The sequence below is a fragment of the Camelus ferus genome, chromosome 35 (assembly GCF_009834535.1).
Source record: "Camelus ferus isolate YT-003-E chromosome 35, BCGSAC_Cfer_1.0, whole genome shotgun sequence".
Lineage (NCBI taxonomy): Eukaryota > Metazoa > Chordata > Mammalia > Artiodactyla > Camelidae > Camelus > Camelus ferus.
In genome coordinates, this window is record NC_045730.1 from 27520056 (window position 1) to 27546592 (window position 26537).

Consider the following 26537-nt stretch of genomic DNA (forward strand, 5'->3'; position numbering starts at 1 on the left):
TTTGGAAAGTTCATTCTGTGGAATTAAGGAAATGTCAGTTCAGGTGGTGGGCAGACAGAACAGAGGTGAGGGCGTGGGGGAGACAGGACTGGTCCTGGAGAGCACAGGAGAGGCGTAGGTGGGAGAGCACTGTAGAGAGAGGGAATGGAGGGGGTGGGTGCAAGGAGATGTTGAAGAACAACTGATATTAACTGCAGTTAATTAAATGGAGAACATAATAAATGAAGGGAAGATCAAGTTAACACAGCAAGGGTGGAAAAGGCAGTACCAGAGACGAAGAGCTCTCACTTCATCACTCACTGCATTTCACTTACGGCACCCGCCCTCTGGGAAAGCAGCGCCAAGTTCTTGAGAGACTGGTGTTTGTGCTGTGGGTGCTCTAAGTACAAAAGAGTATCATGTCTTCCAGATTTTAAGACCGATAGGTTATTTCTCTTATGTCCCATGTCTGAGTTCTCAGACAGCAGGATCACTCGCTGGTGGGGGGAGAGCCATTATGGTTAACTCTAATAATCTCAAAGGACAGTAGGGAATTCACTAAAACAAATAAAAGAGAAATTTCACTCAGAATAAAACATATGCCATACAGAACCTTGTGGGGGCCTTGGGGGCAATGTTACCGCCAACTCATGTAACAGTTTTATGTGAGTGTGTTGAAACTCCAAGCTCAAGTCACTTAAACAAGTATGAGAACCAGGGTCCAGGCTGTGGTGCTCCGGACATGGAAGGGAAGATGAAAAGCCTGACTACTGCCTCCGACAAGATCAGTCCAGCCGGGAAGCATGATGGACATGGACAGGATCATGCACCATCAAGAAAAGAATGAAGTACAATTGATGCATAGAGAGGAGAGCAGAAAATCTGTAACAAGTGGAGGGTTTCCTGCCTAGGCTTGTCAAAAGTCCTTCCAGGCAGAAAAGCAGAGAAAGTTACTTCAGGCGAAGGAGACTAGGGTTGGTGGCTGGGTGCGAGGCCTAACGAAGCACGGGTGGAGGGCTCCAAAGTCATCTGTCAGAAGCTGTTCCCCGTCAGCAGCTAAGAGGCATAACTAAGAAGGCATGTGGAGTGTCATTAATGATCTTGGGGAAAACTGGGTGGAGGAAACTGAGGTCAGGAAATCACCACCAAAGGCACTTTATTTTAGAGGAACAAAAATAATTCAAAAAGCACTTGGAAATTCTATCTCCCATGAACGAAAAGAACACAAAATAAGTTTAACTCCAGCGTTGAATACAGAATAACAGACTGCCTACTCTCAGAAATGGATTGAAATTTCTAATTCGTTAGGGATTATTTAGATAATAGGAAAACGAATAAATCTGAAAAATCTCTCTAGAATAGCTGTTAATCAATCCTGTTTTGCAGGGTAGGGGGAGGCTGAATTATTTAATTGGTATTTTAATGAGTCTATAAAGTTCTAAAAGTCCTACCAATTTCTCCCAAAAGCGTACAACTTTTCCTTTCAATGACCTTTATTTGACTTAACTAGAACAATAACTTTTTTCCAAGGCTTTTTTCGTGTGTGTTAAAATACCAAATGATATGCTGCCCTCAGAAAGTTGTTGTTATTACTAATGCTGATAATAGCCCCAATAACACATATTTACAATTATGACTCATTTTGGAATAACAGGTCATTGGCTTATAGTCCTTTTGAAAATAAGCAGAATAAACGAACATAACTTCTACACCAGGGACTGCAGCTGCACCCTTAATGGAACCTGGCCATGAAACACAACAAAAGCAAAGATGAAACTCAAATCAGACACCAGGCCACAAAACATAGCTGACTGAAGATGCCACAACATGACCTTTCACACACCGAGGGAACCAGATGCGTTTCCATGTATAATGTATATTTTTAAAAGCAATTATTTTACATATAGAATGTAATTTAGGAAAAAGAAAACTCCCTCTATCTGTAGACTTATAAACAGGAAGCACAAAGGGGTGCCTTTGCAGGCATAAACCCGCATGCATAAATGCAAAGCCTATTGACCAAAATCCTTTCCTGTCTCCTAAGCTTAAAAAAAAAAAAAGTAATTCAAGGCCGTGGTGGGCTGAAAGGGCTTAGAAACAAAACGTGCACATCATCAGCCTTCTAGTAGATAAAAGTGCACCGTACATAGTAGAAAAGATGACGTTTCCTATGGAAATATATCTTGAGATGCAACCATTTAAAGGCAACATAGATCTCAAAACCAAGTTTAACGAAAGAGAAACAGAGCCCAAGCAAATGTACAGAAATGGACAAAGACAATGGAGAAGGAGGGGATCTGTGCTCAACCGATACTCCAGTTCCGCAAATTCATCCTGAATTCAAGCCAGTGATGTGCCATGAGGTCACTCAAGGAACCAGGCAGAAACCATCGGCCAGAGGAAATAGGAACAATGTCAAAGGCGGGTGTGAGATGTGGAAGGGGTGACCCTGTGACCCTTGCTGCCATGAGGCAGGACGCTCTTGCGGGCTTCCTGCACAGGCTGGCGGGCTCACATGACTCTGTTTAGAAGGATATCAACCACACGGGCTACAGCCCGAGCTGAGTCATATCTAGTAACGGTTCTGAGTTCATCCTTAGACGACATGACCAGAAGGATCTGAGAATTAATGGTGGAGACGTACCTGAATGAGTATTCCATTTCATTCCCCGGCAGTAAATCTTCAGCTTTGTACAACATAAATATTGACAAAGATACACACAGGCACCCTATTTGAAAGCCTGACTGCATAATTGAATCTAATGGAGAAAAGCGGGCTCCGTTTCAGTATGCTAGGTCATTGTTTGCCTCGGTGACTGATGCTTCTGAGACCCAAAACATACTCTAGTATAATCGACAGCACCGATATCTCCACTGATGACTTACTCATATCAAGGTATTCATAAAATAACCCTAGTTTGCCCATGGGATACAGATGGTTGTCCCGTTCCCATCGTGGGCTGGTCTGTTCTGCTCCCGAAACTGTGGTACCATTAGATTCATGACCCAGCTGCCAAACAGATCAAATTATAAGGCAAGATATTATCAGACCAAGGTCATAAAAGTATTACTGACATTTCAAGCTGAACACATCATCTTCCCAAGAATTTAATTTCTTGTTTCCAGGATAAGTTTCTTTTAATTGCTGCCTCCCTACCCTCAAATATTGTGAAAACTAGTCCTGACTACGTACCTTGGGTTTACCAAAATTGTAACGACTACTGCTTTATCTCCTACCTCCTTTTCAGGTGGGCATTTTAGCTTTTAGAAGATACCTTCCCTCATTTGTCTTTTTCCCCCATTTCTCTGCTATTATCCACCATGGCCTTTCCAGTCTGAAAATCGTCAGAGAAAATAAGTAAAAGAAAGAAATACAGGGTCTGTGAGCTGGTGATAAATGCTGTGGGGAAAATAAAGGAGGACGAGGAATGTGTGGTAGGGAGGAGTGGGGCTGGGGCAGTGGACTTTGAATAAGGCAAAGATGGAGGTAAAGGGGCGGGCAGAGGAGGGGCAGAGGGAACAGTGATCACAGGCCTGGAGGTCCCTCATGCTGGACAGACAGCATGGAGACTGGTGTGGGCCAGAGTGAACAAGAAATAAGTGGTGGTTTTGGGGGTGGACTGCAGTGAGGATGTGGGCATTTTTCCCTCTGAAGGAATTGCAGAGCCATGGAGGGTCACCAAGCAGAAAAGTGATACTCTAATGTTGGATCAAACAGGTCCAAGACCCTAATTTAAGCTGAACAAATCAAGGGCCAAAGAAGTGACATGCCGCCCTAAAGTCAGTGCAGAGCTTGAAAGAAACACAGCCTCGACTCGCAGCCCAGTGCTCTGTCCCCTCCTGGATGCTGTCCCACAGAGCTGTCTCTAAGGTTATCTTTTTTCCTCACTCAGAGTCTTGTGGGCCAACTGAATGCTTCCCCCTTTTTCAAATGGCAATTTGTCCTGAAATGAAATCGGAGTTGGCAGTGAAACAAGGCATGGACCTGAGCCTACAGAGCTGTTGTCTCTGAAAGCAACAGCTGGCGCGTGGTTTACTCGTGGAGTTCAGCAGAGAGACAGAGCAACGACAGACAACTTAGCGTCTGGCGGAGCGTCGGCTGACTGCACCGCACTTTTGGATGGAATTCAAATTTGGACAGTGAGGCGGCTTCACACGAAATGCAGGAGTACACATCATACATGCCCACACGTCTGTATGCACACACACGTGGACACACACAGAGTACATGATGTGACTTGTAAAGAGCTGCCCCTGCTTGGTTTCCCACGGCCTCTGATCTCAGCGTTAACCTTTCCCTGGCCATGCTCCCAGGTTTGCTACGAGATTTCTTTGCAATGGAACATGCCCTTCGCTTCACAAACTTTCCCCATCTCTTTCAATAACATTAGGGGAAGAGCAGGGAGCTCTGGGAAGTGGTGGGGATATGGACTCGAGATACCCCTGAATCTGAATCCACACTTCATGGCTTATTTGTTATTTAACTTTATTTACATTCAAAATGCAGTTGTTGCAGATCTCAGAAGTTGATTTACACTCACTGCTGTGGCAGAACGTTGCGGTCAGTAGACCCACCACTGGATCCTCTTATTCAACACGTCCTTCCAATAATTCAGATGTTACTGTATCACAAATGTCCATTCCTATATTTTGGTATCTGCTTTTCACTATAATTATGTTTCTTCTTTATTCTCTAAATGTTATGATTTTAAAACATTTTTCTGAGAAGTGGTCCACAGGCTCTTCACTTATGATAAGTTGATAAAGAGATCCTGGAGATCAAAACCACATTTAAATCCTGAGATAAACTCAGCTCTGTCATATACATTGCTAGGTTTAGTCTGCAAATACTTTGTTTACTAATTTTTGCATCAAACAACAAGGTCCTACTGTATAGCACAGGGAAGTACATTCAGTAACTTTTAATAGCCTATAGTGAAAAAGAATATGACAAGGAATATATATATATGTATGTATAACTGAATCACTATGCTGTACACCAAGAATTAACACAGTATTGTAAACCAACTATACTTTCAACAAAAAACGTTGAAATAAAATTGGGAGATGAAACTTCCACTGCCCAGGCTCCTGTCAGGATGAAATAATTCACAGCAGGCCAGGTATTAGCAACCCCCCTAACACGTCAAAACTCCATGTGGGACCTTCCTTTTGAGCAGCACAGGCTAACCGGCTGTGGTCACCTGTAAATAGGATTGAAGTCACTTAGACCCTTGGCTTGGGAACACTGTGGCCACAGGGGTCGTGGTCACGGCAGCACCTACGAGAATGAAGGGGACAGCCTGCTCCTGACGCTGCTCCCCAGGCCGCAGCCCGGAGCGCTGCAGTCAGGTCTGAGGTCCGGCCGGGAGCGCGCAGCTCCACAGCCACTCGGAGCCCTGCGGTGCAGGTAGCGCTGGGACCATACTCATCCATCACACTTCCTGGCACCCAGACTCGGGAGTCTCCTGGGGGAATTTTTCTCTGCCTCATACTTCTTGTCTCATTCTCTTGTGGAATCCAGTCCATGCCCAAGGGAAGCAGGGCTTTTACCCTCCGGGACCCAAATCCATCACGGTTTGGATCCAGGATGAAACTTCCATGTTAACTCACCTGGCGCTCCCTTCCTGTGCTGAACTGCCCTCCCCCGTCGATGGCATCAGGTCCTATTAGAAGTCCCGGCTGGCTTGTCCTTAGCTAAGACTCTGAGCCTCTTGCCCAGTCTTCCTGAGTGGAACCACTCTCCTGTGGCAGAAAAGCTTGGGCTGTCGGCAACCCATCATTGTCCTCGGTCTTTTGGGTTTTCTGTTGGGTTATGGTTCTCGTGCAGGGATACCAATTTGCACATGAGAAACACCTGTAGACATTTTAAAAAATACAGACACTGGATCCTCCCCCTCTCCAGCCAAGGCTGGAAGCTTTCTCCCTCTAGCAGGGGTTACACAATCATTTGCTTGGGAATTGACCACACATATTGGCATAATCATAGTAAATTGCCCTTTACTCACTGCTTGCCACGTGGCATTTTCTACTTCATGTTGTCTTTGTACCTTCATTATCACGTTTAATCCCTGCATTATAGATTATCATCGTTTCTGTTGAGGACACTCCCACTTGCTAATCTTGAATAAAATTATCTTTGATTCTCTTAATCTATTTCATTCCTGAGTTTCCTGTTCCTGAATTTAAAGATTGAATTATGGACACATGTATTTAAGTTTCTCTTATTATATGTATCTGAATCATCCTCTAACCAAATCATATCTGGAGAAGAGAGATTTTCTCTTTTAAACATTTGCTTTTTCTTATTCTATAGTAGTGCATACACACGGTGGAAAATGTAGAAAACACATAAAGTAAGAAAATTACAGCCATACATTACCTAAACACAAAAGGACAATGCTGTCTTTTTGGGCATTTAACTATTTTTCTTAATATTTTATCATAAAATCTCCCTAGAGCAAGTTGCTTAACCCTGGAATTGTACTAGCCTTTTGTCAAGTACAGAGTAACATTCCCAGAAATGATCCCAATATTAAAATAGTATGTGAGGCTGGGAAGGCCACAGGGCTCTCACGTTATTCTCTGACAAAGATTGCTGTTAATTCACTGATGTTATGCATTTGATGCCTGTGAGTCACTCACTCAGCTGGCTCGGACTGAGACCTACTTTATACCAGGTGCCGATCCAAATGCTGGGGAGACCCCAGAGGGAGCCTGGATCACAGCATCACTTTCCTTCTTCATTTGCTCCCAGAATCCTACTCAAGAACCCCACATGGAATTGGGGGGTGGAGGCAGGTGAGTTATGGTGAAATTCATTTCATTATGTTCCTTTAGACATATTTAAATAGCATGAAAAGAGTTGCTAACTTTGATAAGTTTTCTTTTCCCTTCCTATGTATTTTTGAGGATGGGTATAGTTTTGGTGCAGCAAGAGTAATTGATAGATCTTTGTTATGTTAGGATTTTATATGAAAAATTACTAAGGAAACTGGCACCTTATACAAAGAGAAGAGGCGGTGAGGAAAACACAAGCCACCCTCGAACTTGGCTACCATTCAGCATTCCTGGTTTTCAAACAAGGGAAACATAATTCAAAACATATTCCCAAAATATTTTAGCCCATAGTAGAAATACATGGAGGCAAAGTTCATCTCAACAATGTGCTTACTTAAGTGAAGGTATAAACAGACCACAGATACTATAATGCATCCTTTACTTTAAACTAGTTCATGTGAGCAAGTTTCATTCCACATGAATTGCTCAGAACCAATTTAGGAAACATATCTTTTTCCTTGATTGGTAAAAATAGCTCACTGATAACCAGATTCAACAAATTCAGTGTTAAATAATTAACCTATTTCCTTCAGGAAATGCTTTTGAGTAATCTGAGTTAAGTATTTCCTCTATCTGATCTATTTCTTTTTACAAAGAAAAATAGTATTATTTGCACATGAGCTAATTTTACTCCTCTGGAAAAATCTGACTGTGAGCTCAGGGTAAGAGTTGTCTACTACATAGTAGGGAAAAAAAAGATTCATTTCACAACGAAGATCAGAATCTTTTTTTTTTTTGAGGGGGGTGGTGAGCTGCGGGACAAGGGAAATGCCTTTGTTTAGAGACAGACCCCAGTAATCCACACTGAAGCTGAAAGATGAAGCCATTGTGAAGAAATGTGGAAGGACACACTGACACCCAAAGGTGTTCACTCGGCAAAAACAGAAAGAAAGAAAGAAAAAATACTTTAACTGCCCTATAAAGAGAATGGACAGAAACTTGGTAATAAGGGAGAGAGAAGGAAGCTTAGGGAAGGGAGGAGAAACAATGAAAGGGAACTTGGATGCGGTGGGCAGAATAGCAGGTTTCAGGAGCCTACAGTGAAGGATGATAAGAAAAAAGTAAAGTTTAAAAAAAGTAACAAAGTTTAAAATAGTTTAAAAATTAAAAAATGAAGTTAAAAAAATTTTTTTTATAGTGGCATGGAAGACTTTAAAATGATGGCGGTTTTTTATTTCAAAATTCAAGTTGTTTGAGTTTCTCCTCCATGCTCCAAACAACAGTAAGGCCTGCTTGTGTAAGTGGTTTTCGGGGACACCACAGAGAGGGGTGAGCTCTGCAGTTAGGTTGGCCAGCAGCAAAATTCTGGTGTGGAAGGCAAGACAGAAGAGAGATCAACAGTTTCATGAGAACAGAAACTCGAAGCCAGAAATTATCTTAAAAAGTTTAGTGTGGTAGGCAGGAAAATGTTCCCCCACAAGATGTCTATGTCCTAATCCCCAGAACATAGGAAGAGGTCAGATTCCCTGGCAAAGTGGGCCTATGTTTGCAGATGCGGTTAAGGTTGCTAAGAGAGACGAGCTGGATTATAGAGGTGGGCCCAGTGTAATCACCAGGGTCATTAAAGGAGGAAGAGGGAGGCAGAAGAGGGGAGAGAGGAGAGGAGATGTGACCACAGGATCAGAGTCAGAGGCACAAAACAATGCTGACCTTGAGAGAGAGAAAAGAGGTCACTGGCCAAGAGACGCAGGTGGCCTCTGGGAGCCAGAAAAGTCAAAGATACAGGTTCCCCTGAGGCCTTCAGAAACAGCCCTGCCAATACTTTGACTTCAGCAGGATTCTGCATTCAAGTACGCTACAAGGTTAAATTTGTTTTGTTTAGTGGAGAATTTTTTTTTCTTCCTACTACCATGACGTTTGGGGATACTTGTTACAACAGCAACAGAAACCGAATACAGTAAGCTCCTTGAAATGTTCAGAAATTGCAGGTAACACTGGACTGTCCACTTTGATATGGGATTTGGCTTATGTGAAAATCAAAAGGACAGTGTGACCTTTGCGAACAACTGCTTTTCTCATTTTTAGGAAGAGAACAGTAAGTCAAAACCTCTGTAGTTTTTATTTTAGACAAGTGTCTCTTAAAACATTATGTGACCCTGTGCCTTAGGACCCCAAGAGAGTCTCTGTTCTTAGAAGAACATGGATTCAGAGAGATAGGGTCTTACATCTGAGTCCCACAGTGGTCTCTTATCGGCAATGAGAGCTTGGGCAAATCATTTACCCTCTTTAAGCCACAGGATCTTCATTTGCAAAAGGAAGATAAGAATAAGGATTGTTTGGGTGATTAAATTGTACACACACACACACACGCACACACACACATATATGTACAACATTTAATACAGTGACTAGCACATACTAGGCACTCAACAAATTCCTGTTATGGATTTTTAAATGCATGCATAAAAGGAAGAGAAAGTTGTGGGAAATTGTGGGAAAACTTAGTTCACAGCCCCGAAAAGGGCCGTCTCTCAAAGGGCTCTGATCAGTCAGTCCCCAGTGATGGGCTAATAAGCAGAAACTATAGCACTTGGGGATTTAAGTTAAACATAAAAAGGAAGGTATTTAACCATAATTATTAAACAGCAGGTATGTTTACACTGTTGGCTGAATCATCTTATCTGGAGAGCTGTAATAAGCAGAGAGTCTCCCCTGTTTTAGAGATGGGCACGCAGGAAAATGACGTGGATGGGTGGGCCGTTCTCACCCCAAGCTCACATGACTTAGTACTCACGGAAGTAACACTTCTTGTATGTTATTCCAGGTTGACTGTCCTCCCATGGTTATTGTCAGCTGTGTCATCAGTTCAAGGAGACAGCCACCTGGGTCACAGTGGAATATCAGAAAGAAAATCTCATTTAAATTTTAGATAGCTCTAACATGAAATAAAGTCACTATTTTATGCCTAAAAAAATCTAAGGAACAGAGAGTAAAGACACTCTTCTTTGGGCAACTAAGAGAAAACCTGAAACAGGTCAGACTGTCAGAACACAAAGCTGTATTCACACCTCTTCACTTCTGCATTTTCACAGCCAATACACCGGATCTCCCGGCTAAGTCACAAATCTGCCCTTAAAGAATGCGATGTAGAAACACGAAGAGTAGTAGTTGACAAACTGGAACAAGAACACCTTCATGGCTAGGTTGTTCTCATAGTCAGTCTGGTCCTTGGGAGCTCTGCAGCTAGAATAAAGAAAAGTTAAGTCTGTAAAACTGTGAACGGCTTTCAGACCCTAATCAAAGCCACGGATTCATGAGTTAACTTGGTAAATATGTATATATAAACACAATTCACACTGTTTTCATTTAAGCTGTTTTGAATTCCTTAACATAGCTACTATGTTAATTCCAAGTGTACACACTGTTGTAAGAGTTTCTCCCACTATGAACGCAATATCCCACAAGGCAAAAAAAAAAGTCAGCTGTTCCTTAAAATTTATAAGCACAACAGTATCCAATGGGCAAGAACTGTCCTCTGTCAGGTGTAAGTTGACAGAAAGCTACTTTTAAGCATCCTGCTAAATGATATTCTCTTGTCTCCCTGAACAGCAGTAAGATGGGACTATTAAAGAAAACAAACAAAACACGGGGCAACTTGCTAGAAGCATTTGGGGAACATAAAACGGGTCATCCTCCTAGTTCAGAATTTGAATTGGTCTTAGTGTTTTCAGAAGATTACCACTGAGCAGACCACTGGGAGAACGACCCAGCCACATGCAGCGTGTGAGAAGCACTTAACTTGGGCCACTAAGCTGCTGGCTGGGATACAAGCCAGAAGAGAAGAAATATTTATTATAGAAGCCACAGCTGATGAGAATGGAGCTACACTAACAGGAACAGCATGGGGGGAAGACACATAACACTGTGATTACCTGTCCTCTCCATAACGCACAAGCAAATCTGCCACTGGAACCACGACCCTCTTCCACTTATTTGCAATACAGAGACTATTTACTTTCAACAATAGGGTACATGATCTAATGTAATTGAAATTATTATTCAGCACTGACCTGTTTACACAGAGCTTGGAAATTCTAAAGCTTCCTTTGTCACTTTTACTAATGCAAAGCTGGAGCTAATTCACTTCTCACATAGGCTAGAGAAAATACGTTTACACTTGAAATTTTCTAAAGACTGTAATGTACTGGAATTGAAGTGCCTAAAGGACACAGTCTCTGTTTTCACCTGGTTCTAAAACTGGTGTAGAAATGACCTCAGCTGCAGGAGGAGCTTACCAGAGTCAGTCATCATGATTGCCACTTTCTCATATATGGCGTTCAGGGTCACGATGATGATAAAACTGATGAGGGAAGCAGTGATGGGCGTGGCCCACCTGCACAGTCAGGTACTTCTGGATTGGGTCTCTTCCATTCAGGTTCTTGGGAAGTTTTGCAGAAAATACAATGAACACTGAAAGTCCATAGACAATGATCGCAATAACTGAAGCAATGGTCAACGGGACCTGACAACCCAAAAACCCAGCAGCATGAGACTCACTAATGATCGTATTTTTACACAGAAAACTTGCCCCCAACCCACGCTTAAACAGACAACATACATGTGCTGTAAACCTCACATAAAAGTGAGAAGTGATGTAAATCGCACATAAATGCCACAAGAGACGTGAATATCAGGCATATTAAACTTTAGGGGAGGAGGAATGAAGGATGTCAAAAAGAATGAGTGCATCCACTAATGTAACATGTTGACAGCAGGAGCAGCTGTGTGCAGGGCATAGGGAATACATGGGAACTCCAAGTTCTGTGAATTTTTCTGTAAACCTAAAACTGCACTAAAGAAGGAAGCCTGTTAAGTATATCTTTAAATGGGTGAAAATGGAGTAACTGGTGGCATGTTCTTTTGGAGACAAGTCTGTGATAGCAGAACCAATGAAAGTATCCCTTCTACATCTATAGAATTACTTAGGTTATGAACTAGTTGTAACCCATGAAGGGGATATGCTTCCTTTCAAGGGAGAACCTATCACTGATTCAGGGGTCAGCAGGGGCTAGCTGTCGTCTTCATTCTGAATAGGACCAGTGAAGCTGTGGACATGCCATGAGGGAAATACTGGAAGTGACAGCAGGTCTCTGCTGATGGAAGCTTCACATGCTTTTCATACTCCTTCAGATCTTAAAATGCCAGGTATTCATACTCCCTGCATTTGCACAAGATTCATGTCCCTGAACCATTTTAGTTCTGACTGTGTGGACCCAAGGGCAGCGGGGGTGTCTGAAGCATAATTTGCACGTGCCTGATAGGGTTTCAGTTCCTCACTCGGCAGGTTTTCTTCTGGCCACTTAAGAATGCACATTAAAGATCCCATTTTTAAACTGTTTTCCTTCCATCTACCGTCTTGGTCATAGTCCAGAAGCATGTACTCAGGGTCCCTGGCTGCTCCTGATGGCTGCCTCAGAGAGAAAGCTACAAAGAACGTGAATTTCAAGACTAAGTGAACCACATCATGTTATTTACAGTAACAGCGGGAGGCTGGCTTGCACCTGCAGGGGAGAGCAGAGGGAGTGTTTACAAGCCCCTCCTGGAGCCACACTCCTGCATCTGGATCCCAGCTCCGATGCTAGCTGTGGGGCCTTGTGCAAATTTCTTAACCTCTAGGGACTTCAATCTCCTCCCATATAATGGGGGGATAATAATAGCAATTTATAGGATTATTGTGATGAGTCAATGACTTACTAATTGTGAAAACAATTAGAACATTAACCACAGGCATGTGAAAAACTCTACCTAAGCAATAGCTATGAATATGGTGACCAAAGTCTTAAAAAGGTGTTTTTCTTACTTTTTAAGCCATCAGTTTGTAGAGAAAGCATTTTATTTCCTCCTCTACCCTCTTTCTTCATCCTTTTCTTCACAGTTAAGGCTTCATGCCTGTGAAAGGAATAACATTTTGGTGTGTGTGTGATTAAATGTGAAAATTAGTTAAGGCTGAGAAAAATGTATTATAGAAGGTATATTAAGCCTTCCTCTCTTGTACAGCACATATAGGCCATTTAAATAGTATGCATTTTTAAAAAGTCTGCATAATAATTTTTTAATTATTTATTAAGTAATCATAATAGTTAAGAATCTTTAAATGCTTACTATTGCTTCAGCACACATCTATTTTTCTAAATCCTCACAATCACCCTGTGGGGAAGGGAATATTATATCTCTTTTACAGATGAGGAAGTAGAGCCACGTGGAGATGATGCAATTGGCCCCAAATGAAGCAACTATTAAGTGAAAGAACTGAAATACTTAAAGAGCCCAAAGACACACTAACTGTATAGCACTGTCTCCTACATGGTCTGTGAAATCAATTCTAATTCATTTCAGAACTTTTACAAACTTGACACATTTCCATTTTTCTTCCAAGAACTTAATGGGTTCAATATTTCTTAAGAAACAGGAAAGCTTTCCATTCTCCTTCCTCAAGTTTCTTCTTACTTATCATCTTTTACGATCATAACTTTAATATTTGCTCATCAAAGAAAATTTGAAAGTACTCAGTAGTGGACAGAACTGCTGTCCTGGATCTGTCCCCAGTCTTAGAAGAGGACCCAGATTTTGCTTTAGGATAAATAACCTCCCTTCTGTTTTCAGTCCTGTGATTTAAGCTCGATTGACCCACTCTTTCTGAAGCACCAGAGGTAGATCTCAATTGGTTTAAGACAAATAATACCCCTCATTCTATTGGCCTCGCACATGATTTGAGAACTGGCAAATAACCCAGGAAGAGCCACTATTATGTGAGGAGATACGTGCTGGTGCCCATGTGAATGATGAGTTTCTTCTATCAAGAGAGGAAGCTGCCAAAAGAGACCTCTCTTGGCTTGGATGGATGTGTGATCTGGGATGCTGAGTGCCTAGAAGCAGCATGCTGAGACATCCTTGGACACAGAATGAAGACAGGACAAAAGCAGCCCTTGACATCATCTGGGCTACAGTATCTCTCCTTGACTGAAGCCAGACCTCAGACCTGAGGTTTCCATTTACAAGAACCAATAAATCCCATGCATCCCCATTTTTTGGTTGTTGTTTAAACACATTGGAGATTGATTTTGTCACCTACAATCAAAAGACTCCAACTCTGAAAATGAATAAAAAATAAAATAAGAAAAATGCTTCTACCTATAGACATAATTCCTTCAGAACTGTGTATTGTTTGTATATTAATTTTATTCTCAAGCCTAACATAAGCATAACACTTTGACATGTCATAAAATATTTTCATGGACACACTTTTTAATGGCTGCATAATATTCTACTATATGAAGGGTTGGAAGAATATTTTGGCTGAGATTTTATATATATATACATATAAAACTATGTCTGTGACTTGCATCCATACTGACTTTTCCCTGCCATTTTGAAATACTTCCTGATTAAAAGTTTTTCAAAGCTGAATTAGTGGATTAAAGCATATGAATATTTTTGATTCTTGATATGAACTGCCAGACTGCTTTCTAAGAAGGCTGGAGGAGTACACCAGAAATTAATACAGCATTGTTAATCAACCATACTTCACAAAAAATATCCAGTAACCTAGGCATGGGATTGGTGATCACTGGCACTTCATCCTCATAAACAGCTGTGTCACTTGAGAGGTGGAAAACTATTTCATTTTGATGTGCACTGACTGAATTACCATTGGAACGTGACATCTATTTTTTCCTTTGTGAATGTGTGTTCATCTTCTCTGCCTTCTATGCTCCTGAGATATTTTGTTGTTACCTTTGAAGTGATCTGAACTCTCTATGTATTGAATCTGCCTGTTGTCAGATTTGTAAACAAATAACATCCTCTGGTGTTTTGTTTAAAATTAGGATGCTTCTGATGCATGGAAATTTTTATATATTTTCCTCTGAAACTTACTGCTCATCTAGAGGTTGTATATTCATCCATATTTATTTCTATTTTTTTTCTAATTGTGTTACTTTTTCAAATGTTTCTGGAATTTATCACAATATATGGTTCACTGTATGATTTCAATCTTTTCTTTCCCCCCCAAGTAGCTAACAAGTGTTGCATTTACTGAATAACCTTTATTTATCTCCCTGATTTGTAATGCCTTCCATCTCTTATATTAAATTATTATTGATATCAGAGCCCATATCTGGACTTCCTGTCCTATTTTCTAATCTGGCTATTCTTGAAATAGTAAAACTCTCATTATCTTATTAATTATTATATTACTAATATGATTTTATTCACAATAAACCCCAAATCAATTTTATAACTTCTGATATTTTGGAGATATGATCTTTTAATCTAGAATCATGTGATTAAAGCATCTTTTATATCTTTCAGTAGTTTTTACTTTTTTTTTTTTTGATAGTTCCTACTATCCTTTTGTTAGGCTATTCTTAGACATTTTACCTTGGTTGTTACTCTTGGAAAATTTTAGAATTCTTAATGCCTCCATTTGGTCTCTTAATCAGACCCTGGAGAATCCTAAACCACTGATCTGATTTGAACAAATGAGGTGAAAAGAATTGGGGGAAGCACTGTGAGCACAAGAGAATGTGGAACCTCCAGAGTGTCGCCCTGCGTTGGCTCAGATGTTCTCTGGAAAAAGTTTTCTCTATGAGACTACATAGTTCCCAGCTTGACTTCCAGTTTTCTCAGCATTTCACATTAGATTTTTAAAAGTCTGTGGCAGGTTCTTACCCAGAAAAAGAGCACTTGCGCAAAGGGTTATATGTATACACATTCCCCAGGTGGTAAAGGGAACACGCTCTTCTTCCTAATTAAAAAAACAAGTTTAGTCAATCAAGGGATTACACCAATGAAATGATTTTTCTCCTAACTGGTCACTAAATCCTAAACATAATTTTAAAAAAATAATAATTTTCAGACATAGCCTCCTTATTTGTAACTGCATGGGTTTTTTTCTTTTTTTTTCTTTTCTGTTAACGATGTCAAACACACAACAAAATATGTACCGTGTTCATTTTAATACTATTTTTTGAAAATGCACATGTGAACGGCAAACTGTTTCCCTGCCATGTGAGGGAGCTTGGGGATCTGGGTACCTGACGAGGCCAAGCTGTAAAGCTCTACTCCTGAGCTTGCCTTAGATTTCAGAAGTGACAGCTTAGAGTCCGTGCAGGACAGAAAGTTTCACAGGTGTCTGCAGCTAACTGGTCTCCACTGTGTGATTCTTGGTTGAGATTTATGTGTTAATTAGCTACAACTATGAAGTTTTAGAGTTTCCATTTTAGAGTTTATATTTAGATTTCTTTTTTAGAGATGAAATCAGTAAGACTCAAGATTTACCTGGATTATAAAAGCAGATATAGTATAATAATAGATGTCACTAAGTACATGGCCCTCCCTCTGTGCCAGGAAGTCTTCCAAGTAGATTCTGTACATTAATTCGACCCGTCCTTACCACAGTCATGAGGAAGCAACTCTCTTATTCTTATTTTATAGGAAACTATGGCACAGAGAAGTTAAGTTGTCCAAGATCACTCAGGAAACAAGCTGCTGTGTTCAAATATGAATTTAGGCAACTTCATTCCCAAGCACTCACTACCACAATGCTGGCCTCTCTAAACAATGGAGCATGCATTTGCAATTAAAGTAAAACGCTTCAATTAAAAAACTAAAAAAAAAAAAACAAATTTTTAAATAATGAAGAACGATAAAGTGAAATGAGCCTTCATCTTCAATTTTTCAACAAGCATGTTCCAATGAAAATTTAAAATTACTAGTTGGCAATTTTAAATTTAAAATTGGCAGTTTAAATGACCAAAAAACTTTTCTTCAGTATTTTTTTGTATGCTGCCAATATGATACGTTTTTGTTTTTCAGGACTCAAAAACATTATGAACATCTAATTTTGCCTAAGTTTCAGCTTTCATGTCTGAATGTACAGTCTTTCACCAACATATACTTTGACCCCGATCTTCAGTTGTAAACAATGGGAACTATTCATAATAGGGATTATTAGAAGCTTATTGCATTGTAAAAGACAAATGTCACTTTCTATTGATAGCTGAACCTCATTTTTTTCCATTTATAAAAAGAGGAGTTTGACCTGCTCCCTCCAGACCTTTTCAGTGCCAACATTCTGTAGATCTGTGATTCAATTTATAAAATCTATAGTTGGAGACATTTTCAGATGCTCCTAGTAAAAGCATTTTCTTTCCAAGAGTTATTCATGCTCACAACCTACTGTCCTGCTGCAGCTGACTGCAAGTACCATCAGCTCTAAATTATCTCAGCTGATGGAAAGAAGCAATAATACAGATGACTCAAAAAATCATCTTTTCATAGCTCTGGAATATTGATACAAAGATATATAGTTTTATTTTTTTAATTTTGCAGCAGGAGTGGCAGCAATAAATTTACATTTCCAATTATATAAAATGCCTAGCTCAAACACTGCTCAAACACTGCTGGCACCTCAACAAAGGTTTCCCTGCTTCCTCTACCCTTTCTCTGACTTTAGGATGAGAGCCACACTGCTTTGTGCACATCCCAACCGGAAGTGGGAGCAGTGACCGGGACTTAGTTCAAGACAAAGGGGCACCTAAGTCTACGATGAAAAGGAGGCCACAATAATGAAAGCACATGTGAAAAAATGGGAATCAACTATAAAAACCAATGTGTCTTTCCTTCTACATCTATGTCATAGTGGCTAACTTGTATTTTGCATTTTTTATTGGTGTTATGAAAGGATACAAATCAATGCCTCTTTTCTTATATATTTATACCAGTCTTTTTTTTCCCCCCTTTTTACTGTTATTATGAAGGAAGGACCACACTTCTCTTCTGTGTCCACCACTCCAGGCAGTGCTCCTTCACCTTGGCTGCACATTAGAATAAACAGAGGAGCTTATTTAAAAACTTCCCTATTCCAGAATGCACCCCAGGCCACCAAGTACCATCAGAGTTTGCAGGGATGAAATCCAGGCACCAACATTTTTTAAGGTCCCCTGGTGATTCCAACATGCAGCCAAGGCTGACAAGCCCAGAAGTAAACAGACTAAAGTGCATCTAAACAGCGTCCGCTTTTCCTGGGTAATATCATCTGTCTCCAAGTGGGGACGCCGCACCTCCTATTCTGGCCGGACTTGTTCTTCCTGCTCAACCGTGTCCCGTTTGTACTCAAGTTCTGCCTGGCGCCGCTTCCAGAACTCCAGAAGTAAGGTGACTAACAGAGAGAGAGAGCAGCAGAATGTGGATCTTCAGGTGATGATTGATGCTTCAGAAATCTGTACTTAATATTTATTACCATTAACACTGGTAAGTGGTTAATAAAATCACATTTTATTTATAGGCGATACTAAAGAGAAACATGAGTTAATGCCTTTTTTTTAAGAAAAAAGAAAATGTAGATAATTTATTGAACTTGTGAAAACAGGCTATCTAGCTCTCTATCTCAGGGGAAAGGTATTAGCGTGATGGTCAGAGGCAAGTGACTGTGTCTGATGCTAAAGTACCTGCTACCAGCAAATTATGTCCACTAAAAACACAAATATCGGGGGAAGGGTGGGTAGGAAGTGGTAGAGCACGTGCTTAGCATGTACAAGGTCCTGGGTTCAAGCCCCAGTACCTCCATTAAAAAAGAAAGTTAAAAAAAAGCACAAGTAACTGTCAATTTAAAAGCAGTGCACGGTCCACCCTCCAAGTCTTCTCCTCACATCCCTCTGTCTCTTCTGTCCGAAGGACCTGAGGGTGGGGAAGGGGATGAGAATGCTTTAGTAGCCCCTGCATTTCTATTTTCCACCACCCCAGTCACACAAAATTAAAATAACATTCTTAATTATGGAAAACTGCAATTTTCCTCAATCTTCGGTGAAGTAATTTTTAGAAATCGTCATTCTGTTTTAAGACTCATAACTTCAAATAGTAGACAAAAACAACATGAAATGTTAATTGAAAATGTGGCTTCAGGGTAAATCCCCTAAGCACTTCTTCCAACCAGACTGTTACCCCTAGGCCCCAACTATAGAGAAATTCCAGAATAACCACTGTTCCCTCCACCATTATACCTGAGTCTTTACTTTGCTCTGAGAATAAGAGAAAAAAGACACAGTCCCTGCTTCCGGGAGCTCCTAGTTGCACAGGAGTCATCGTGAAATGATGGCTGAGGAGGCGTGTTAAGAGGGCTTGGATAACAGTCAGCAGAGGGTGCTCGGGGCAGAGATCCAGAACTGTAGCCAAGGCTCTCCCAGAGGAGGGGACCACTGTGGTGAGTTCTGAGATGCCCTAGAAGTGATCAGGTGAAGGTATAATGTTAAGGCCATTTCTCCCTAGGAAGCGGCACATGCAAAGGAGGGAGGCCAAATAGAGCCAGGTCCCTTCCAGGAACTGCAAATAGTCTAGAAGTGAGCACAGGGTGTGGGAAGCAGGTGAGGCAACCAGATGGAGAGATCACAGGTGCACATCAAAAAGGACTCTGTGTGCCGCCAAGGTAGAGGAGACATGCAAAGTGATCTAGAAAGAGACAAGATAGAGGTAGGGAGACCTATTGGCAGGTTCATGTGAAGGCCTGCTGAGGACCCGCCAGGAGGAGAGAGAAGAAAACATTTCAGCAGGTGGACGGATTGGCCACAGGTGTGATGGAAGGGCAGGAAGAGGTCAAAGATGCCGGACACCTTTCTGGATTTGGCAGTGTCTTAAATTATAGTGCCGTTCCCTGAAATAAGAATGGCAGGAAGAGGGGCAAGTCATGAGAGGAGACAACTGATTCAGTTCTGGCTGGGTGCCTGTGGGCTCCAGGAGAGATGTCCAGTGGGCAAATAAAAGTCTAGAAATAGGGAGAAAGTTCTAGGCTGAGCCAAGTAGTTTTCCTGTTTCAAGAGGCTAATGGGTGTGAGTGGACAAGCTCAAGATAAGAGGTGTGGTGGGGTAGCTCTCACCCTCCTGCACATGGGAAGCATCTGGGAGCCTTTAAAAAATAGTGTGCCCCAGCCTGGAGTGGGGCCTTTGTACTGTTTATTGTTTTTTAAGTACTTTTTTCCTTTTTGGGGGGGTAGTTAGCTTTATTTATTTTAATGGAGGTACTGGGAATTGAACCCAGGACCTCTTGCATGCTAAGCAAGTGCTCAACCACTGAGCCATACCCTCCCCACCTTTTTTTGTTTTTAGACATTAGCTCTACTGAGCAGTCAGGGTTGACACTCAACCTGTAGAGAGCAGAGAGCCTTGGGGTAGAAATCAAGAAGAAGCTGCCCAGAGCCCTGCAGACCCCACCAGGGGCAGCCAGAGACACAGGGAGCCTCGGACAGGCTGTGAGGAATGTGAATTCAACACTCCCCAACGGCGAAGATGACAAACATGTTTCAAGCACCCACTTCCCAGCAGTGTTTGTTGTGACTTTACTAGTTTTCCAGTAATATTGAGTGAGAATAGAAATAATCTGGACACAGGAATCAAATTCAAATGCTGGTTCTGACCATTCTTAGCTGCGTGATTACTGATTAAAAGGTTACCCGTCTGCCACGTGTAAAATGGGGGACCTAGAACCGTGCTCGTGGGCTGCTGTGAGCGTAATGAAATGACATCTATGAAGGCCCTCCTGACTCTCAGAGGTAATTGCTACTATTGTCCCCATTTGGGACACCAAGAAACAGAGGCACAGAAAGCTTCAAATATTTGCCCAAGATGAGGGTTGGGGTCAGGAATCAGGCCAATGACTTCTAGGATCCAGAGCCCAGGATCTTACGAACAACACGGCACTGCCCAGGCTCCCTGCTCCAAAACCCGCCTCCCTTTGGTTCAGTTCCATGGAGCCTGCGCTGCACAGATGTCGTCACTACCTGCCTGCCCGCACGGTGTCTGACCCCGGCACTGCTCCCTCCGTCCTACACACCGTTTCCTTGGGCACACTAACCCTCACGAGGCCATTGCTGTGGCTACTCGGATGTTTACACGGAAACGCAGGTGGCAGCCCAGCTTTTTGCTATAGATGCTGCTGTCACTGGAGGCAAAGAGCTCACAGTTGGTGGGGGAGGCCACTTCTCGTCTCCTCCTTGGCTGGAGAGCTGGATGGAATCTAGTTTACTTCTGCAACTTAGACATCCAGCATGAGAGTTATGTAAGGCCATCTGGCCTCTCAACATAGAAATGCTGCCCCCGCAGTCGTACTTAACATTGTAATCTCCTGGCTCCACCAGGGAGCAGAGGCTATGGCCTGTTGTCCACCAAGTTTTGTTTCCTTGCACGACAGCTACAATGGGGTGAGTTAACACAAGACCAGGAAATCTACAAAGCCCTCGTGTACTATTTCCTGACACTTGCAGGTCACCCAAATACCCCAGATCCTCCAAGTAAACAACTAGTAAGAGGAACTGAGCTGGCTCGTCTGTCAGACCTCTGATGGCAGGACAGATTTGGCCTCTCCTGCTCTCGGGATGATCCGTGCTCCTTCTGTGTGCCCTTCCCCGAGTGAAAGAGACTGCTCTTTGTTTATGGGCTAGGGAGTATTTGTGGCTCTCTGACCGGAACCTTCAAAAGTAGAGCTCCTGGTGAGGATGGAAGCATGGCACCCACGTCTCATGAGCTCAGCTACTCAGCAGCCTCATCTAGCCAAGTCTGTGACCAACACCGCGGTCCATTCTGTTGAGTGTTGGGTCTGGAGAGCAATGCCTCCACCACTGAGAAGCTGCCCCACCACTTGTGCCCATGTCCTCATCCAGGGGGAGGTGACCCATCCATGGGATGAAAGCCTTGAGGGCACCAGGTGACTGTGGACCAAGCTGTGTCTGGCCGGTCCTGCTCCCCATGTGACCCATGTCAGCCTCACATGCAGACAATCCCCAAAGAGACCCCTGCTTGAGTGAATGGGTCACCTATAAGCCAACTGTCCTTGGGCCGCCTAAGAAGCAACACAGTATACACAGTGAGCCACCCACTCACTGAAGTCCCCAAGGCTCACCGCTCCCTAATGTGACACCAGGTACCCCCAGCAAACAGAAGACCGTTACTTTATAATTGACTTGAGAATTCTACTACCAACACTGCCTTCCACCTTCCACTTATGAAGTTCTTTTCACTCTGTCCCCTGCTCTGCAATTGTGCAATCAGTCCAGAGCTCCTTCATGGGACAGGAGGGAAGGGGGACGGGCACAGCCGTTAAAAGAATGGCACAGCCATTAGCACCAAGACGGTGGAAAAGTCAACTCCCAGTAGAGCTTGAGCTTCAATACACACTCACCGAAATACAGCAGGATGCTAGATGGCACACCCACAGGTGCCAGGACAGGTTCAAGGCTGACCATAACAGGTCAAAGGGTGAGTGGTGGCCCAATTTCTGGGAATCCCAACACCTTCCGCAAAGCGGTTGGAATATTCCTCCCACTTATTAGCATATGAAGATACTGAGTGCATAAAAACTAACAACCCCACACCTCGTGGCTGCTCTCTCTGCTGAGGCAGATAGCCCATTCTGTCTGTGGAGTGTGTATCTACTTTTACTTTAAACTGGAGCACCCAAACCCCACGCCTCATGGCCTTTCTCTTACCTTCTGAAACAGCCCACTCTGTCTATGGAGTATATATCTCTCTGAATAAATCTATCTTTACTGAAATGTGGCTCTCTCTTGAATTCGTTCCTGTGCAAACCAAGGACCCACACTTGGCGAGGTGCATCCCAGGGACCCAAATAAAACCTGGGATACGGCCATCCTCTCCCCATTTTCCTGTATCATACATTTCTTCCCAAAGTATCTCACCTTGTGCACACCAAAATAGACAGCACTCATATGTCCTGACCTGGATCTGCTTATGTGTGTATCATTTCTCATGTCCACTAGAACGTCACCTTCATGAGGACAGGGATTTGGTTCTGTTCACAATGGAAGCACCAGCACATCACAGGGGCTGGAGAAGTATTAGCTGAATGAATGAGCTGTGGGAAGTCCTGGGAATTCCACCTGGAACTCCTAGCCTCTTGGGTCCCAGCTGACTACAGGTGCTCCCTGCTACTCATGGCTGACCTCTTGCCACAACTCTCTGCTCTGCCATCACCTGAGCCGGGATGAGCTGAGATGAGCACACATCCCGGAGAGCATGGCGGCTAGTTCATGAGGTTGCAACACACTCGCCCCTTGGCTGCTAGGGTTTACTTAGGATGGACAAACTGAAGGCTGCCCCATGTGCACCGCCCTGCCCCACAACTCACTTGAAGTACCAGGACTGCACACAGGGGAAACGCTGGCCCTTTGCAACCTAAGGAGTGTGACTATGGGGGAAAAGAGGGTCTCTGTCAACTAACAGTCTCTTTACAAGACCAGTTTTAGAAAAGCTCTTTAAAGACACTTTTGGTGTCTTCCTTGTGTTTCTGTAATCCCTCTAGATTTTGTCATTTTAATCTATGCATCAGAAATACAGCTGCTTTTGAAATCTCTATTGATTTTCAATGAAGAAAATCCTCAGTTTCCTTCTCTGCTAAGAAAATTACTGCACTTTGTATAAAAAAAACAGCTTCCTTTCATGAGTTTCTATCTTCAAACACCTAATTTCACAAGAATCAGTGAAGCAGGACATGAAAATCATGCTGTGCTTTATCACCTACAGGTGGGCAGGGATGAAATGAATGAGGACTGCTCTCATGAGGCGGGAAGGTTGGGGCTGTCTTATTCCTGCTACAGATGGTAGGGTCCATATCTGTGAGGGGGGGAAGGACCAAGGATGAGAAACCAACATTTTCTAACCCATTTCTCTTTTTCAGAGTCCCAGACAAAACAGTGTGATTGTATCAACAAAAACAAGAACATCTGCACCCTTCTAAAAGCACGCTACAACTTTACTACTAAACACGGCACTCTGTCACTGACCTAAAGGCTGATGACAGCCAAGAAATTTGCAGGGATCTTATTCTGTGCTCATCCCTTTTTGTCTTTGGAACCTCAGGAAATTTGCCTCCTCTCCCTGAGTGTCATTTTCCTCATCCTTCAAATGGGAGTGTAACAGTCATTCATTTGCTCAGTGTCTATTAGACAACAGGAGACGGCTTATGAAAACAAAACAAACAAAAAAAAAAGCAAAACAGCAATTCTGATTTGTGCTGTCTCCCTCCTCCTCCCTGAACATGAACTTACAGGGTAAAATGGTATCTTTCACTAAATCCCGAACTTAAGGAGCAGTTCTGATAAGGAAGTCACAGGACTGCCATGTAACCGTGAAATGACCTGGTGAAAAAGAATGAGTTGCCAACAAATCCATAAACCCGTAAGGGTGAAAACCCTGGGAGCTACAGGCATGGGTGGGAGTTCCTTAGTTCCCCATTTCACAAAGCAGAGAACGTTGCAGGGTCCATGAAAGACACAGCCCAGTACAACCACACCATGTTTTGGAGTACACAGGGGCCACGTCGCTGCTGAACTGCACTGCTGTGTGTCCCAGAGCAAGAGCCCTGGGCGGGGGTGACTGTGTTTGAGGCTGGACAAGAACTTCCTGTTCTGTCTCTTTTGCTCTCTCTCTTCCTGCAATGAAACAACTGGTAGGACTCTGGTGGGGAGCACTGCACCCACGTTCTCTGGCAAACCACACACCAGGCAGCTCTTGCTGATCTGAGAGAGGATTCTTCAATGAACATATATACACCAAAGTCAGGCAGAAGGCTGCCTGTGACCTTGGGAATCCAAACCATCTTGTCCTATCAGGATATTCAATATCTAAAGAAAGTGTGCACCAGATGAAGATGATGCCTTAGACAGCGTTGGTGGTTATGTCCAGCAGTGTCTAAGGACAAGTCATGCTCTGGCAGATGGGAGCATTTTGGTTGCTTTAACAGTTTGCTACTGAAGGGCTAGGACATTTCATTGTGCCTTGAAACTCCAGACCTCTTTACTCAGAAAGGCAGACAAGTTAGGTGAGCCAGCTGAGCCTTTATTCCAACTTCCTAACCAAAAAGCTATGAGGTTGAAAATATATTTCTCAGACACTTCTGCAGCAAGGGTTCCAGATGTGACTTTAAAAATGCCCATCAGAGATTGAGATTTGCAAATATTAACTACTATATATAAAAATAGCTAAAAAAGCGAAATTTGTTCTGTATAGCACAGGGAACTATATTTAATATCTTGTAATAACCTTTAATGAAAAAGAATATGAAAAGGAATTCATACATATATACGTGTATATGAATGACTGTAACATTGTGCTGTACATCAGAAATTGACACATTGTAACTGACTATACTTCAATTAAAAAATATATATATATTTATAATGCCCATCAGCAGCATCTGAGTGTCACTGAAAGCAGAAACCCAGATGAATGGAGGCAGAGGTTGTTGGAGGAGCTACGTTATTTTGCTGGGGTGGATGCAGCCGGCATGGCAGAGATCTAAAAGGAATGCTCACAACAGCCACTCACTGATCTGCAAGTGAGTTAGGGTAACAGCTTCCTGAAATCCTCCCCTCCCCTCCTGATGAGCCAGGTGTCTGGCGTTTCTCTGGAAATCACTAGGCACAGCCTGGAACTCAAAGGTAAAAATTAAAAACTGCAGTCAGGCAGCGAATGGACTGGCAGGACCTGTTGGACAAAAGTAGGTCAGAAATAACAAGGAATGGGGAGGGGATAGAACGTTTGCTGAGGACTCTGACTTCAGTGGTGGAATGTCTGTGTTGAGGACTCTGAGTCAGTATGAGTAGATGGATTGGTGTGGACTAAAATGGTGGCCATTGTTCAGATAAGTGTGTGATTTGGACTATATTTATTAGAGGAGGTTTTTTTTCCCCCCTTCAACATTGATCATTTCTAGGGAGCAGAAAAATACTCTGCCACACAAAATCTAAGTGCAAAAGATGCTACGGGATGATGGTGGTATGAAAAATTTCAGTTCTGCAGTTCCAAGATTTCCTTAATGAGGTTCACAGCAGTAGGTACTTAAAATAAAATACGGTACTTAAAATAAAGACATCATCATATGTACATATCCTTAAAGATACACATATGGTGCAATAAGTGGGCCTGAAATGTGTTCTGCATTCAAAATCCGATGAAATAAAATCAGTAGCTCAATATGCCTGTCGGCTCTATAAACATGATGTAGCTAATGATCACAGAAAACAAGATCAGCTAGGAAATTTGAGATTAGTCTTTTCCAGTGTCAAAGGTAATATTTTTTGCTTTACTTAAAAAGCATTTTTTTTAATTAGGGCTTTCAGCTTCCATTGGTATACGGGGTTCAGTAGATGTATTCAGATGTTCTAGCCAGTGAATCAGAGCAAAGACTGAGGTTTAGACAGTAGTTAAATGTCTCACCCGTGTGATCAGCATCCACATATTGCTATACTGAAAATCCTTAAAAGTGAGAACTTCATTAAAGCAATGAAAAGAGAGGGAGGGAAAAAAATAGCCACAGACTAGTGGAAGTTTTGTGATGTGTGAAAATGACAAAGGGTATTCAGAGCATATTTTATAAAAACTCCTACATTTAATAAGAAAAAAACAAAACTGACAACAGGTTGCAGCCTGCTTTCCTAGGAGAAACTGCAGATGGACACTTATGTGAATGGGCTGGAGCTGTAGAATTAGTTAGCTTGCAAGTAATTCACGTTAAAAATAAATGCAATGGGATACACTTTAATATCTGAAGATGTAAAAAATCTTGGAACACTTACTCCTCTATGAAGCAATGACAATGGCAAAATTTGTCAAAATTAACGTCTGCAGAACTCTGGAAATTAAACAAGGCTTCCAGCATCCGGGGAGTGTTTATTTGAGAGAAAACACAGCTAACATCCCATAAAGATAGT

The 26537-nt window shown here is 42.3% G+C and overlaps 1 long non-coding RNA gene across 1 annotated transcript in view; it reads right to left on the reverse strand.

Moving 5' to 3' along the window:
• Positions 1-23652: 23652 nt before the first annotated feature.
• The window catches only part of LOC116661448, a 7569-nt gene continuing 4684 nt past the window's right edge, over positions 23653-26537 (reverse strand). Inside the window, exons 2-3 of the long non-coding RNA XR_004317301.1 lie at positions 24306-24310; positions 23653-23663 (exon numbers count right to left, since the gene is read on the reverse strand). This is a non-coding gene — a long non-coding RNA (uncharacterized LOC116661448). The remainder of the gene's footprint in view (positions 23664-24305; positions 24311-26537) is intronic.